General features: G+C 41.8%; 1 protein-coding gene across 1 annotated transcript in view; it reads right to left on the reverse strand.

Annotated features, from left to right (window-relative positions):
- Nucleotides 1-838, reverse strand: part of PAFAH1B1 (platelet activating factor acetylhydrolase 1b regulatory subunit 1) — a 66,836-nt gene extending 65,998 nt beyond the window's left edge. The window contains exon 1 of the mRNA XM_081346609.1: nt 387-838. The gene's annotated coding sequence lies outside the window, so the exon portion shown is untranslated. The remainder of the gene's footprint in view (nt 1-386) is intronic.
- Between the last annotated feature and the right edge of the window lie 16,511 nt (nt 839-17,349).

The raw sequence follows: 17,349 nt of genomic DNA on the forward strand, positions 1-17,349 counted from the left end.
GACGGTACCTCCAGGTCGCGGCGATCCGGGGAGGATGGAGCGCAGGCGTGGAGCCGCCAGGTCGGAGGGGGCGTCTGAGTTCCCCCCCACCACACACACACACACAAACGCATGGTGGTGAGGAGCCAAAGGGGGGTGCCGAACGGAGCCCCCTCTCCTCCTCCTCCTCCTCCCGCCCCTTGCTTCCCCCCACCCCAACGGGCGCGGCGGCCATTTTGAGAGCAAGCTGGAAAGCAGCGGGCGAGGGAGGAGCGGCCGCCGGACGCCGGGGCCTACCGCCTCCGAGCCCGGGGAGAAGTGGAGCCCGCCGCCCCGTCAGCTCCCTCCCCCAGCTCCCCCTCCCCAGCTCACAGCCGCCCCTCCCTCGGGCCTGAGGCCGGCCTTACCCGAGGAGCCGCCGCTGTTGCTGTTTGCTGCTGCTGCCGCCGCCTGCGAGGCCGCTCCCATCCACCGGCGGGCTGCGTGTGAGGCGGTTTCGGCCCCTCCCGCGAGGTGAGGAGCAGCGGCGGCGGCTTCGCCCCAGCAGAGGAGGGGTCTTGGCCCCCTCCCCGCTCTCTTTTACCGGCTTGTGTGGAGAAAGAAGATGGAGGAGGGGTGGAGCAAAGGCGGCAGCGGCGGCGGCTTCGTCGAAGGCGGTGGCAGTGGTGATGATGGCGGTGGTGGTGGTGGTGGTGCTGGCCTTCCTCGTCTTTCTCCTCCTCGCGGCGGCGGCGGCGGCGGCGACAACAACGCCTGGCTTTTCCGCCCCGGCTGTGTCAGTGGCGCCCCGGCCGCCAGGAAGGAAGGAGGGAGGGAGCCGGAGCGAGAAAGGCGAAGGAGGGAGCAGGCTCGGCCCGCTTCAAGCACTGCGCATGTGCGGGGAGGGGAGGGGACGGGAGGCTGGGCACCATCTTGGGGAAGCTAAAGCGCCCCGCCTCCCGGCATGCCTTGCGACGGGAAAGGAGCCGGCGGCTTGTCGGACTCGAACTCCCGGCAGCCCGCGCGGCTTGTTTCTCTCAGGCGGTTGTTCCAACTGCTGCGTCTCGGTTGCCAACGGTTTTTCAACCGTCTAAATTAAAAGGGGGAAAAAAATAAGTATTTAATCCAGCTTCGTAACTCAACGCCGGCAGCAGGCGTTCGTTACCCTTTCTTTTGAAAACCATAAGCCTTTCCCCTCGTTTTGTATTCTCGAGATACGTCAGAACTTCAAATCCCAGAATTCCTAGCTAATGCGGCTTTGCAGACAGTTACAGGAGGTCGAGTCTAGTACAATCTGGAAGGCAGCGGTCAGGTATTCCTTTACCAGGTACAGGCCAGCTCTCCGTCTGTTGATGCGCTTGCTCTTATCTCCTTCAGTCTGTTCGATTTACAGAAAAATGGAAATAGTCAGTCCTGAATTTAAAGTGCACAGTGGCAATCCCTATACCAGGGGTAGGCAACCTCGGCTCTTTTATGACTCGTGGACTTCAACTCCCAGAATTCCTGAGCCAGCTATGCTGGCTCAGGAATTCTGGGAGTTGAAGTCCACGAGTCATAAAAGAGCCGAGGTTGCCTACCCCTGCCCTATACTGTCTGGAAAGAAAATAGGTGCAAGTATTGGAACAGGACCAGAGAAGCCTTAAACTCCCCAACCAGCCGTGAAAGGTTGCATCATAAAGACAAATTCCAGTTGCCTTTTGAAAAAGCACCTTTGGGACGATATTGTCTGTGCATCACTTTAAACCAAGATTTGTTTAACTCGGTTTTAAATCTTGGCTTAAAGCAATCCGTGATTTCTGGAAGTTGAAGTCCACAGATCGTGAAGTTTGAGGTTGAGAAACACTATAGTAATACAGTTTGCAAACTACAGTTGTTGGGTTTTGCAGTAAAACTAGTTTATTTATTTTATTTTTATTTTAATTCCATTTATATCCCGCCCTTCTCCGAAGACTCAGGGTGGCTTACAAGCTTAGCAGTAGCCTTCATTCTATGTATATGCCTGCTTATTAGGGCTTTCACACCCCCTCCAAGTGGCATTATTACAAAGTCAGTTTAATTGCCCCCAACAATCTGGGTCCTCATTTTACCTACCTCGGAAGGATGGAAGGCTGAGTCAACCTTGAGCCTGGTGGGATGCGAACCTGCACTAATTGCAGGCAGCTGGTGTTACTTAAGGAGGCATTAGCCCACTGCTCCACCAAGGCAGTAAACTAACATTCCCCATTTAAAGGAGCATTGGTATTGGTACTACCATTAACTAGCCATTATATTTTCATCTCCCATATGGACATTTGCTTATTAATACTACTACTATATTTAGAACAAAGGATATTTAATTATGAAGATGTATATGCATCCAAAGGGGTCTTTCTTGCTCGTGCAGTATACAGGTCCTCAATGGAAGGAAGGCTGGTAGCAATTGTTTTTTCTGCAGTTCTAACTGTTGAAGTCTGTGTCTGTCTTGTTTGGTTGTGGTTCTAAACCAGAGAGTTATAGAGTATTTTGTGTTTTTATGTGTGTGTGTCCGCGCGCACATGTGTAAGCAGACATAATTTAACAATCAGAAATAAATACATTAATTAAAGCATATATAAAAATTATTCAAAAGGGTCCTCAGGATGGTTGGATACTAAAATACATAATAATATTTACTATCTGTGTTAAAATTTATCACAAGTTTAGTTTAGCAAAATAATCTCTGGAAGTCATCAAAGGGGCCTGCCAAAAATAGAATATGACCCTACAGAGCTTAAAATCTAGCATGTGACACAAATGATAACAGAGGAAAGTAGAAGGCAAGGTTGAGATAAAATTGCTTTATAGTATAATATTTGTGTAGGCTATTTTAAAAATTACAAAAACAAGGCAAGCTTCTGCCAGATTTTTTCAGTCTAATAGAGAGGACACTAAAAGAAAATTGGATAGGGAAGGTTTAAAAAAAAGGAAGCTGATTATGAATCAGCAAAATAGAAGCAGTGACAAAATTATCTTTTCTGCTATCATTTAATATTCTATCTATACAGCAGCATGGAACAAAGCTTTACTCAACTTTTAACAACAAAACGTATGTTATTCACTATTGTGCTTCTCCACTCGCACAGTTTCAAAGCCACTGTAAAGATTTTGAAAATTGTTTTATATATAGAACAATATGTTGGCCTTTGGCAAGGCATTAAAACTTGATTTTTGCCATCAGGTTTAGGGCCTGAAAGTGTGGATGAAATCATTGTATGATTATGTTGATTGTGTAATGTTTGATTATTCATGACTGCTATTTTATGCTGTCTCATTTTTGTTTTTAATCACTAGTTGTGTTTTCATTTATTCTTATTTTGTTTTAATTGTTAGTCTGGCCAAGAAACAAGATTTGAGTTCCACCTTAGGCACGAGAGTTGGCTGAGTGACTTTGGGCCAGTCACTCTCAGCCCAACCCATCACACAGGATTGCTGTTGTGCAGAAAATAGGAGCAGGAAGGAGTATAGTGTGTGTTCGTTGCCTTATGTTACTTATAAAAATAATAAAAGGATAGAAAAATCTAATAAAATAAATGTATATGAGATTGGCTGCCACAAAAATTTATTACATAAACTCACCAAATGACCCTAATATTTGTAATTTTGTGATTGTGTCAAAATCTACAATTAGGAAGTGTTAGTTTATATTACTATGGGAAAATTCCACCACTGCAACCTGGAAGAAGGAAAAAGGAAAGGTGGAAAACAGAATCTTATTTTTAACAAGGACAGAGCCAAAGTGGAAGGGAATCAATCACTTTCTATTTTTCTTTCACATCTTGCTTTTTCCATGCCCTCCCTCCATCTCTTTATTTACTTATAAATATGGGGGGGGTGTTGTTTGCCTCCAAATCAATGTGGACTCCTGGCAACTGCCTGGACAAGGCCCTGCAGTTTTCTTGGCAAGATTTCAGAAATGGTTTGCCATTGCCTGCTTCCGGGTGCTAAGAGTGATTGACTGAGCCAAGGTCACTCAGCCGGCTTTGTGTCCAAAGTGGAACTACAACTCACAGTCTCCCAGTTTCTAGTCTGCTGCCTTAACCACCACACTAATCTTGCTTTCATATTTATTTAGCTAGCTACATTTATAGCACGTCTTCCCTTCAGGAACAAAACCCATCCATTTTTGGGGTTATTCATTTTGGATGAATTCTCATTGTGTTCCTTTGTCATTGTTTACTTTAGTGTTCTATTATTTTGCTTCTATTCTGTTTGCACTCCTTTCCTTTTCTTCCTTTTTATTGTGAGCAGCCTAGAGTAGTCCCACAGCAAGATAGGCGGCAAATAAATTTAACAAATAAGTAAATAATAAAGACATTACAAATAGTAGCCTTTCCTATTTTTCCCTTTCTCCTGTCTCTTTCTCCCTCTTCCAGTGCTTCAGACATCCCTGAAAAATTTATATCACTTTTAGGAATAACCAGAAAGCTGTGGTGACAGGACTTGTAACTCATCACATATGAAAAGAACTGGTTAGGAAAGCTAATTCAAAATTCATCCTTTTTAAGTATCCTTCTATGTTTCCTTGAAACAGAAACAAGACAAATGTTAAAATAAAATAGATACCTAATTGCTTGATTGCAATTAAGGATCTCTAGCTTCTCCTGACAAACTATTATAAGATATAGTAATATAGTAATGACTTTTAAGTAACAAATCAGATCTCCCTTATGTTTTGAAGCTCTCAATATCCTGTGAATAATGAAAACAAATCAACATTTTCTCTCTTGTTCAACATTTTCTCTTCTTTCCTCTATTTGTCCAAGGAAAAAATCAACTAAAGGAATGGATAATTGTCTACTCTTTTAAAGCTCACCTGGCACTATTTACAGAAAAATAAAATCTACCAACAATATTAATAAAAACTAGAAATAATATATAACAAGCAGGACTCCAGAAACGTCACAGGCATTTAATATTTAGGAAATTTCTTTGTGATCTTTTAGTTACAAGAATATAATTCTAGAGAAAACAATTAGTACCGAATTTTATGCTAGGACAAAATAGCTCTCAACAAACTATTATTCTTCACAAAGACATTCACAATACAAACTTCCTGTGTTTTTCTGGGGTTTATCTCCCACATTAGGGCAGGTAGTTTATTTACCCACAAAGCAATTCTTTTCCCCATTGGCAATGTACAATTTGCCAGCATTGTTACTTGATTTTTGCATTGTTAAATCAAAGCTGCTCATTATATTAATTGCAGCCTGGCCCTAAACGTTGAGGAAAGAAACACTGCAACATTAAACAGGTGTGAAAGGATTTCATGCTGAGGGCCATTTTCAGCTTTTGATCAGCATTCTAGGACCAGGACAACATTTAAATGTAATTTAAACTTCAGTCTAATTAAAATAATTAAATGCAATTAATATCATTTTCCCCATATGTTTAAGAAAGTTTCACTTTGTTAAACAAGAATAAGAGTTAGCTGCTGGTGTAAAACTCTGAAGAAAGTGTGGTTTTTCATAATCTCATGTTAAGATACAGTTATGTTCCATCCTTCACTTAGTTGACTACAAGCGCAAAAGTGGGTCCAAAGTAGCAAGTTCATAGTAGATGGACCTAGGCCAACTGTCTTAGAGTACAACTTGGATGCTGCACACCTTCAGCCTCCATTCAATAAATCATTATGATCAGTGCCAGATAACTCTTGGGAGTTGGAAGCCCTGTTTTCGCCTGACAGATCTGCAAATGCAAAGGAAATGGTTTCTGCCAATGAAAGAATATGAAAGTTGTGCAACACAGTTAAAAAATGAAATTAAGTGTGGAACTAACTGCAGTTGTCCTGTCTGCACTAACAAAAGTTACCGTGGGGTAGAGACCATGGCTGGCTGAGGAATTCTGGGAGTTGTAGTCCACGGGTCTTAAAATAGCCCTCCTTCAACTTAAGAAACAAAGCACAGCTATTACTGTTTAGTTATGAAAGAAACTTTAAAAGTGCATTCACCTTCCCTTCCCACCTCAAAAATGGGCTAGCCACACTAATTGAGATCTTGGAAGCCCCACCACCACCAGTCGTTCTGGCCCCAAAATGTCCTCTACTACCACCCTGACCATTAAAAAAGGGTCAAACCTACCTTTTTAGACAAGAGAGGCCTGTATCTCAGCCAATATTGGCAACCAGTAGCAGCACCACACCTTGGCCATTCTTCCTGATTTCCCTTTTGTGCAAAACAGGCCTGTTTCTAGTCCTACAGTTGCCTTTGGCCAATAAGTGTGAACCAGTACAGTGATTTATTTTCATGTATCTCAAACGTTTGTTGCTAAGTGGAAGCAAAAGAGGAAAGAGTATTCTGTATGCCACATCAAGTGTTATAGCCATCAGTTCACACATTTTGCCTTGTAAGACTTCAGTCCCTGATCTTCTAACATCCCTTATAGCAGGTACCCCCAAATAACTAGAACCATTCAGTATATTGGGTATGTCCAGTTTAATAAAAAGAGGGCTAGGGGTGATTTGATAGCAGTATTCCAATATCTTAGGGGCTGCCACAGAGAAGAGGGCGTCAACCTATTCTCCAAAGCACCTGAAGGCAGGACAAGAAGCAACAGATGGAAACTAAGCAAGGAGAGAGAAGCAACCTAGAATTGAGAAATTTTCTGACAGTAAGAACAATTAATCAATGGAATGACTTGCATCCAGAAGTTGTGGATGCCCCAACACTGGAAGTTTCTAAGAAGAGATTGAAGAACTATTTGAAATGGTATAGGGTCCACTGATTGAGGAAGGGGTTGAACTAGAAGAGCTCCAAGGTGCCTTCCATCTCTGTTATTCTGTTAATAGGGTTGGCAATCTCTTTCTTTAGGAGGCAACAGTTGGTTATAATTAAATAACCCACACAAACATTCTGATGATTTGGCAAAAAAATAATAATGCTTAGTCTAGGTCCAGGGACACCCATTTATTTAGATACATTATAATTATTGATCTGGTATCCACATAAATTAATCTAGGGGGGCTTACAACAATTCATTAAAATATCCATAAATATTAAAATCATTTAAAATGTTTTAAAATCCATCTTCCAATTAATTTCCAGTAAATTTCAAAAGCTCTGCAAAAGGGGAAGGTTTTCACCTGTTTCCTAAGACTAAAAAGGTAGGCATTAGCCCTGATCTCAGAGGGTAACCTGTAAACACTTATGATATCCCATTTTCATTGAAATGTCAGCAATATAAATAATTCTTCATCATCCTCACTTATATTTTATCCCATAGGTACACAGACAGACAGACAGACAGACAGATAGATAGATAGTTCTATGACCTATGACTGTAATTGAGCCTGGAATTATGGTCCTAAGTCATGCTGGTTGTTAAACAGGTCAGGATATGACTGTGCCCAATTTTACAACCCTTTTTGCTAGCTGTCATTAAGCAAACATCAGGGTCACTAACCAAACACTGCAGCTGTTAAGGAAACCCATTTTAGCCAATGGGTGTTTTTTGCTGGAAATGGAAAGTAAATGCCAGTTTCTGATTAAAACCCTTTCATAAATTGTAGTCATGTGACTAAAGGGCACTGCAAACTGCCATAAATGTGGACCAGTTGCCAAGTGCCCAAAATGCAGTCATGTGATGGGGGCGGTGGTTTAAAACCTCAAAACCAGATTCTAAATAACTGGCTATGCAACCATTTATAACTACTGTGTGTGTGTGTGTGTGTGTAAGTGTGTGTAATTGCATATATAAAGAGAGAGCATGTGTGTCTGCATATTCAACTAATACTCCGGCTTCCTATTTTACACACACACACACACACACACACACACACACACACTTTTTAGACAGCATCAGATCGGTATATGCCTGGTATATTGTATTTGGGGACAATTTTAAATGAGGAATTCCTTCCCATTTTCATTCCCCGTTCTGCTCACATAAGCCATTTAGATAATTGCAGCAAGCAATCTTTTTACTACTTACTTTCTCTGTCGTTCCCCGCCTATCACTCCAGTGCATGGAAAGAGAGCTGAGATAGTTTCCCCAGATGCCTTTCTTGGCAGAAGGAATTGCTGCTCTTCAGCACATTTACTTCATTAGGGGTCTCTGCATACCTCTGAAATAGAAAGTGTTCAGGAGAGATTAACTCTTCCCTTGCGGTATTTGATACTATTGGACTACAGCTCCCATCTTCCACAATCTTCAGGGGCATCGTTGGGATACCAGAACCCAAAGTCACCCAATGAAACAAAATGGTGGTGGGGATTGTGAACAGAATAAAGAAAGGATTTCTACCACTTTACAAAGCAAATGCCAATAAAGTGTTTATTTCTTAGAATTCATCTGGATCCCCAGTGGAGCCTGTAAGTTTTTTTAGAAAATAAAAAAAATGATAGTTTTTCCATGGAATAAACCAGCACCTGCTAGATGAGACCATCTGAACTAGTACACTGATAAACCAAAAGTAAAATCAAGTTACCCAATCCCTTTTTACAATCAACTGGGTTGGTGGCTGTCAGCATTTAGAATTACAAAAAGGAACACATTTTAACAATTGTAGGGCTTTAGTAAAGGTAAAGGTAAAGGTTCCCCCGCACATATGTGCTAGTCGTTTCCGACTCTAGGGGCCGGTGCTCATCTCCGTTTCAAAGCCGAAGAGCCAGCGCTTGTCCGAGGACGTCTCCGTGGTCATGTGGCCGGCATAACTAGACGCCAAAGGCGCACGGAACGCTGTTACCTTCCCACCGTAGTGGTCCCTATTTTTCTACTTGCATTTTTATGTGCTTTCGAACTGCTAGGTTGGCAGAAGCTGGGATGAGTAACAGGCGCTCACTCTGTTACGCGGCACTCGGGATTCGACCCGCCAAACTGCCAACCTTCTGATCGACAAGCTCAGCGTCCTAACCCACTGAGCCTTATTGTTGTCCACATATTGGTTTTCCCAGACATTTTTATAATTAGCATTGCTTTTAAGTGTCCATAATATAGTGTGACAATGTTTTGTTCAGTTTTCATTTCTATGTTTTTAAGGCACTGAGCTTGTCGATCAGAAGGTCAGCAGTTTGGCGGGTCGAATCCCGAGTGCTGCGTAGCAGAGTGAGCGCCTGTTACTCGTTCCAGCTTCTGCCAACCTAGTGGTTCGAAAGCACGTAAAAATGCAAGTAGAAAAATAGGGACCACTCCGGTGGGAAGGTAACTGCGTTCCGTGCGCCTTTGGTGTCTAGTCATGCCGGTCACATGACCGCGGAGACGTCCTCGGAGAAGCGCTGGCTCTTCGGCTTTGAAACGGAGATGAGCACTGGCCCCTAGAGTCAGAAACGACTAGCGCGCATGTGTGCGGGAACCTTTACCTTTACATTTTTACCACACGTGGACTATGACAAAAACTTAATCTTATTTTAAAAATATTATTACAATTGCAGTATTATAAAAACATTTTAAAAAAGAAAGTTCAGACTGCCCCGGGAGCTGTTGATCCAGTTCTACAGAGAAATTATTGAGTCTGTCATTTGTACTTGTATAACTGTCTGGTTTGGCAACCAAATAAGACAGACAAAGACTCCAACGGCTAGTTAGGACTGCAGAAAGAACAATTGCAACCAGCCTGCCTTCCATACAAGACTTGTATATTGGACGTGTCACAAGGAGGGCTGAGAAAGTAACTACAAACCCCTCACACCCTGGACATAAACTGTTTCAACTCCTCTGGATGCTACTACAGGGCACTGCAATCCAAAACAACTAGTTTTTCCCCTTGTTCCATCACTCTGCTGAATACCCAATTTCCACCGTACTTATGTCTTAAGTATATTTTCTGATGTGGTATAGCTATATTACTATTATCCTTCTCATCTTCTTCTACTACCATGCCTTCTCTTATTGTTATCATTGTTATGATTATTATTACTCTGTTGTTTTGCATGTACACTGAGAGCTTACGCATTGGAGACAAATTCCTTGTCTAATCACACTTGACCAAATAAAGTATTCTAGTCTAGCCTAGCCTAGCCTAGCCTAGTGTATAGTTCTCAACAATAGAAGCGAGAAACTTTGCCTGCAGCAAAGGGGAAAAAGACCCCTTTGGATGCATATAATTTTAGTTCTGCTGACTTGGCACACTTTTCTTAATTGGATTTTCCTCGTCATCTTCCCAAACAAATCAGTGAGTTGTTTTCTTAGACAAAGAAGAGAGTCTGCCTCAGCAAGGATAACATTATGGTACGATGCTGTTGACTGCACACCTGTGATCAATATCTTTTCTACAACAGCATATCCCTTATGTTTTGAAACTTGTCAGAAAGCTATAAGGAAGGAACTGAGTATCATCTTCCTCTTATCGAATGCCCAAAACAAAAAAAATGTATTATGTAGCTCCCACTGAACCACAGATGTTAAGGGAGCCACTGTGGAAGGCCAGGATGTAGCTGCTGATTAGTTGATAAACCTGCCAATGGAAAGAAGGAGAGAGATGTGATACACCATCCAGAACACGGCAGAAAATGAATCTCATCTGGACTATTAGGAAAACATCAATTGACTCCCTTGTCCCCAAATGGGAAAATAATGGGCATTTGTTAGTTATTCAAGTCAGGGTCTCACTATAATGAGCAGCTCACAATCCTTATGTTATTATACTAGCAGACTTCTGTTAGGTGGCACAGAAAACTATGCAGGCTCCCTTAAGATCTCTAGATGGTCTCCGCTTCATCTGTAGAAAGCCAGTTCCTGACTTTCCATAACAAAAGATGTTAATGCACACACATTTGCAAACAATAAATATTTGTAAATTGTACATCCTTCTTGTGCAGCTCTTTTCCACCAGAGATGATGATGATGATGATGAAGATGATGATTAATAATAATAATAATAATAATAATAATAATCTCACATCATGCAGAGGATACTTCTAACACCTTCGCTCCTTCCGGCGCGATCTGAAGATGCATTTATTTGAACAAGCCGGCTTGGCCTGATGGGGGATGGGTTGGGTTTTTACTGTTGTTTTTAATATATGTATTTACTGTTTTTAGCTTGGGCATATGTTTAATTCTTTTTTAACTTTTGTATTTTTTGTATTTTTATATGTTTGCCCTGTTCACCGCCCTGAGTCCTTCGGGAGAAGGGCGGTATATAAATAAAATTATTATTAAAAATTATTATTATTATTAACATCCACATCTGCCTGTCCCAGGTCCTTGGGAAGCCCTTGATAGGCAGACGAAAATGCCAAATGTAGTCTGAACCTCTGGCTGACAGTGTTGACAAACCATAATAACAATTTTGACATTGGCCAAAAGGACAGCAAGGGAAAATGGAAAGTATTCTCCTGAGTGCAAAAGAGCTGAGCTAGCAAAAGGGCTTGGGAGAAGAATGGAAGACTCGCCCTGCCAATGAGCTGGGTTCTAGAATAATTTGGCAGCTTAGTCTCTGGAAGACAGAGAGGAGAACAACAGGTAGACAGCTCCTATGTTGTTTTGGCACCTGGGAAGGAGAAAGGAAAGAAGAATAAAACCTACGGTTTGATTTACCTGGACATCCACATACATACTCCAAGTTCAAATGCATGAATGGGTTTTCAGGAGGAGAGAACAAAGATCAAAACAAGTAAGCAAAGCAAAATAACAGCCACATGTCACCGCTCTCAAATCGCAGCTCTTCTTCGCCAGGTATATGTGTACATTCAAACTAGACTGTGATGTTTCTCTGTGTCGTGTGTGTATGTGGGTATATGCATAATGGTATTTCTTTGAGAGCTGGATGCAATGAAATTTCATTTTTAATGCATGCTGATCAGTGTGCGTTTAAAGTGACAACACAGTTTTTATTCTAGGATTTGTGGAAGGTTGCAAAGTTTTGAGAAGGAGTTTACAATAAATATTTTGGTCACGATGTAAAAACGATGTTGAGACTAGAAAGAGTACAGAGAAGAGCAACAAAGATGATCAGGGGACTGGAGGCTAAAACATATAAGGAAGAGTTGCTGGAATTGGGTATGTCTAGTTTAATGAAGAGAAGGACGAGGGGGGACATGATAGCAATGTTCCAATATCTCAGGGGATACCACAAAGAAGAGGGAGTCAAGCTATTCTCCAAATCACCTGAAGGCAGGACAAGAAGATGGAAACAAACCAAAGAGAGAAGCAACCTAGAACTAAGGAGAAATTTCCTGACATTAAACAATCTGTAGAACAACCTGCCTCCAGAAGCTGTGAATGCTCCAACAGTGGAAGTTTTTTTAGAAGAGACTGGACAGCCATTTGTCTGAAATGGTATAGGGTTTCCTGCAGGAGCAGGGGCTTGGATTAGATGACCTCCAAGGTCCCAACATCATCATCATTATTATTATTATTAATCATCGCACAGTCAGCCAGATGTTCAGACTGGATTTGGCATTTTTGTCTACCTATCGAGTCCTTACCAAGGAGATCTGGGATAGGCAGATGTGGATACTTGATGGTATTACAGATATCGTTGCAGAATGGAAGCAGTTCCTAGTAAGGCCGCCTTTTGCAATTGACTAATGGTGAATTTGTCAATGCCAATGGTGTTCAAGTGGTGCTCCAGTTGTTTTGGGATTGCACCCAAGGTGCCTATTACAGTTGGTACTACCCTTCCTTGCCTTTGCCACAGTCTTTCTATTTCTATTTGTAGGTCTTTGTATTTTGTATCTTCTCCAGTTCTTTCTCGTCTATTCTGCTGTCTCCAGGGACTGCCATGTCCACTATCCAGACTTTTTTGTCTTTCTTATCGACAGTTGTTAAGTCCAGGGTGTTATGTTGCAGGTGCTTGTCTGTTTGAATTCTGAAGTCCCAGAGCAGTTTAACTTTATCCTTTTCTATGACTTTCTCTAATTTATGATCCCACCAGTTCTTGCTTACAGGCAAATGATATTTCTTGCAGATCTTCCAATGCACCATTGTTGCTACTTTGTCATGCCGCTGCTTGTAGTCAGTCTGTGCGATCTTCTTGCAGCAGCTCACCAGGTGGTCCACTGTTTCTTCTTCAGTTCCTTTGCATAGGCGGCACTTACTGTCTGTTGCTGTCTTCTCAATTTTGACTTTGTATACATATAATATTATTATTATTATTATTATTATTATTATTATTATTATTATTATTATTATTATTATTATTATTATTATTATTATTATTATTATTATTGATTGCCGAAAAGGAGAGGAAAAAGCTGTTGTGGATGATATTCTACTTTGCATTGCAAGCGGTCAGTGTTTTTTTTTTCCTCCAGCGCAGAATGTGGCTGCTATTTCACTGACTTTATTACAATGCGGTATTGCCCGATTTGAGGAAGTAGCCTTCAAGAACCAAGATGGATATTTTGATATTTTGAATTTGATAATAAAGCTGCAGTTAAGATGAGCCTTTGCCAAAGTCCTCTTCTGAAATGTATTTAACAGACTTCTTTTGTGGGGGGCATCAGTGGGCTCCTATCATTGAGCTTTATACAAGAAATATCCATCTCCATATCGTGGCTGAGTATCAAGCGAGTTCTTGTACACTTCGGCTAGTTGGAGGTTTTTCTCTGTCCTGACTATAGAAGTCTATAAAAGATGCGCAGGTAATCTTCTCACAGAGATATCAAGGGCTCCAGCAAGAGATAGCATTTTGAGTGGGGTCATTTTCCCCATTTGGAAGAAGACTTGAAGAATTGGGGGTTTCCCCCTCCCCAAAGACAGCCCCCCCCAATATGGCTCATTTTTGCAGGGGTAAGGGAGTATAAAAAGTAACATGGGCACCTTAAGTCTTAGCAACGTTTTAAGGGAACCATTTTGCCCTCAACCCCCATCCAAAACATTTTTTCCACAGACTGCACCAGAACCAAGCAAAAGTGTAGCAGCATCTTGAAAAGTGACGTCTTCTTCAAATGGAGGTCAAAGACTTTTCTACAGTGTTATGTTGTCACATCTATGCAATTTTCCTGCCAGCAACAGAGAAGTAATTTATTTGTTAGTCCTACTTATATATTTTGCCATAGTCATCTTTCAGGAATTTTTTTTTACTTCTCTAGCACGATCCTTCACAGCTGTGACCTTGCTTAACTTTTTCCAGATTTTATCGTTTTTGTGTAACATAGACGTATATTTACCTTTTCCTCCAGGGTTTGAGGTAATATAAAATTCTGCCTTCTTCTTATTCCAACACCCTGCTCCACCCCATCTTAGCATGCAGTTTGGTGCAGTGATTAAAGTGCTGGCTTAGAATCCAGGAGACAGTGAGTTCTAGTTCCGCCTTAGGCATGAAAGCTGGCTGGGTGACTTTGGGCCAGGCACTCACTCACAAACCAACCCACTTCACAACTTTGTTATGGGGGAAATATGAGTACTAGTAGTATTAGGTATGTTTGCAACCTTGACTTATCTACAGAGTAATAAAGAAGAGTGGGGGAATCTCATAAATAATAAAATTAATCCTGGGAGGCACCTTTGGCTGAGAAAAATCACCCAGCCAATTTCTGCTGCCTAGTTGAATTTGAACCTGAGTCTTCCCCAATTTTGTTGTTGTTGTTAGTTGCGAAGTCGTGTCCGACCCATCGCGACCCTATGGACAATGTTCCTCCAGGCTTTCCTGTCCTCTACCATCTTCTGGAGTCCATTTAAGCTCACGCCTACTGCTTCAGTGACTCCATCCAGCCACCTCATTCTCTGTCGTCCCCTTCTTCTATTGCCCTCAATCTTTCCCAGCATTAGACTCTTCTCCAGTGAGTCCTTCCTCCTCATTAGGTGGCCAAAGTATTTGATTTTTAGCTTCAGGATCTGGCCTTCTAAAGAGCAGTCAGGGTTGATCTCCTCTAGGACTGACCGGTTTGATCGCCTTGCAGTCCAAGGGACTCGCAGGAGTCTTCTCCAGCACCAGAGTTCAAAGGCCTCAATTCTTTTGCACTCAGCCTTTCTTATGGTCCAACTTTCACTGCCATACATTGCAACTGGGAAGACCATAGCCTTGACTATACGCACTTTTGTTGACAGGGTGATGTCTCTGCTTTTTAGTGTGCTGTCTAGATTTGCCATGGCTTTCCTCCCGAGGAGCAAGCGTCTTTTAATTTCTTGACCCCAATTTAGCATACCCCAATATAAATCAGAAATTAGCAATACGTGTCTATAGTTGCCATCCAGAAATATTACTTACTGGCCACTCAAATTTATTCATATATACTCATATAGAAAGAGACCCGAATCTCAGGAAATCTCACATTAAAATATTATTCCAACTTGTACGGCATAGGAACCTGGCCTTAAGTCACAATATGGTTTATTTGTGATCATAGCATATTATATATGATCATAGCATATATTCTCCCCTCAGGAGGCCGCTACAGGGCATTGCATGCCAAAACAATTAGGCACAAAGATAGTTTTTCCCCATGCCGTGACACTGCTGAACACCTAATTCCCACAGCTCTGTCTTAGGCCTAAAGATATTTACCCATGTAGTAGACTGTATTGCTATTATCCTCATCATCTTCTCATCTGTCTCATTTTCTCTTTTCTCATCTTCTCATCTTTCTGTATCTTATGATTTATCCTTGTGTTTGTATCTTATGATTAATAATTGTAACTATGATTTATGATCTATGACCTATCAGTTTGTTGTCTGTACACTGAGAGCTTATGCACCAGAGACAAATTCCTTGTGTGTCCAATCACACTTGGCCAATAAAGATTTCTATTCCATTAAAGAAAACCACAATAAATAAGGGGAAGCCACAATGGTAGTTGGTTAAATCTAAGTTATGGCTTAGTGTGTTGTATAAAAGTATACTGAAAGAAACTTGCAGAGACTAAAATGGAAATGGATCTTCTCCTCACCTGCCTTTGTCTTATGCAAATTGATGGATATTGTTCTTCCCAGATAAATATTACCTTTCTGTCTTTCTGGTAATTGAGTCATTTTCTTTCATTTGACAAAAGTATGTGAACAGCCTTGAACCCCTGGAAGCTAGATATCTCTGAAAAGATACCTATGCTTTATCCCTATTGATAGGACACACTTAACTAGTTCGTAGAGGTGGGGCTAAACCTGTTGTACAACTGGGAAAAACTAAGTCTACTGACTTAGCCAATTAAGGACTTTAGGTTTAGCTGGAAACGGTCTTTGAATTGAAATTTGGGGTTAAATTAACCCCTTTATCTTGGTCGACCATGTCATCCAGGTAGATCAAGGAACAGGGAGATTAACCAACGTTTTTCTTTTCCACAGCCAAGTCAAAAGAGGGCTTGCCTCTAGGTCCTACCAGATGACACATTATCTAATAGAGGGCCCTTGGAGCATGGTCCTCTTACCTGATTTGGTGGGATAAGCAGGTATCCTCAGGATGATAACCCTGAATTGTTCCTAGAAGACTAAGAGTCAGCACAGCTTGTGCAATAATGCCATAAACCCAAGCAAATCTTGGAATAACCCAAAGCTGCATGTCACTGCATTCTGGCCAGTTGAAACTTTCCACATAGAATGCAACATCGTACACCAGTCAGGAAAAGACTAAGGCAGGAGTAATCATGAAGAGAAGCCCCCAGACCAAGAATGGGTGTAACTGCTGTGCAGCTGTACCAGTCACTCTTCTCCCAAGCATGGTTGCTACCTACTTCTCAAACAGGAGCCAGGGATTCAGGAGGACTCCAAAATTGGGCACCAACTCTCTTCAGAAGATTGCCACCTCATCAAGAATTAAAGATGTCCCTGGACAACATCACTCATCCAATCTGGAGCTTGGGGTTTCTTATTCCTCAACCAAGTACAACACCACTTGGTGCTGATTATAAGAGACGAGGAACTTGGGCAGGCAGATGTTGTAGAAGGGACACACTGTGCCCATTGGGAGCAAAGGAAATTGAAAAGGAAGCAAGAATGAATCTGGCGTCCATTGAGCCACTGCGAAAAAGCCTCTTTTATCCTTACATGCAGACTGGAAAAGGGGAGGGTGTTTCTTCTTACTTAATAGGAGGGGGGAGCCAGCTGAACAAGAACAAAAAGAAAGCCTTCCGCTGTTTCTGGAATGGAAAAAAATGGCTGACAGAGCCAGTCAGATGCTTCATTGGCCCTTAACTAGCCAGGTGGCCCATTCCTGATTTTCTTTGCCAAGTGAGCTGTTCCTTTTGGTAGGAGCCAAACAGAACCAGGTGGCCAGATCCATCACTCATGCTCCAGTTACAGCTCATTTGGACCAGACCCAAGGCCTCCCATCTCTCCCCCCCCCCAACACACACAAAACAAATGTAAACATTCAGAGCAAAGTCAGTCTTATCCCTTTATTTACTCCAACGTTGTTACACAAGCAATTTTTTATCTGGCCTATCTGCAATGCTCACATGTGTTGAGATTGGATATCTATCATGGCATTATCCTGGTGAACACAATGCTGGAGTTCACAAGAGAAGGTGGCATACTTGGCTCCCTTCCCGAAGCTAAAATTG

This window comes from Vipera berus (assembly GCF_964194415.1).
Source record: "Vipera berus genome assembly, chromosome: 1".
Lineage (NCBI taxonomy): Eukaryota > Metazoa > Chordata > Lepidosauria > Squamata > Viperidae > Vipera > Vipera berus.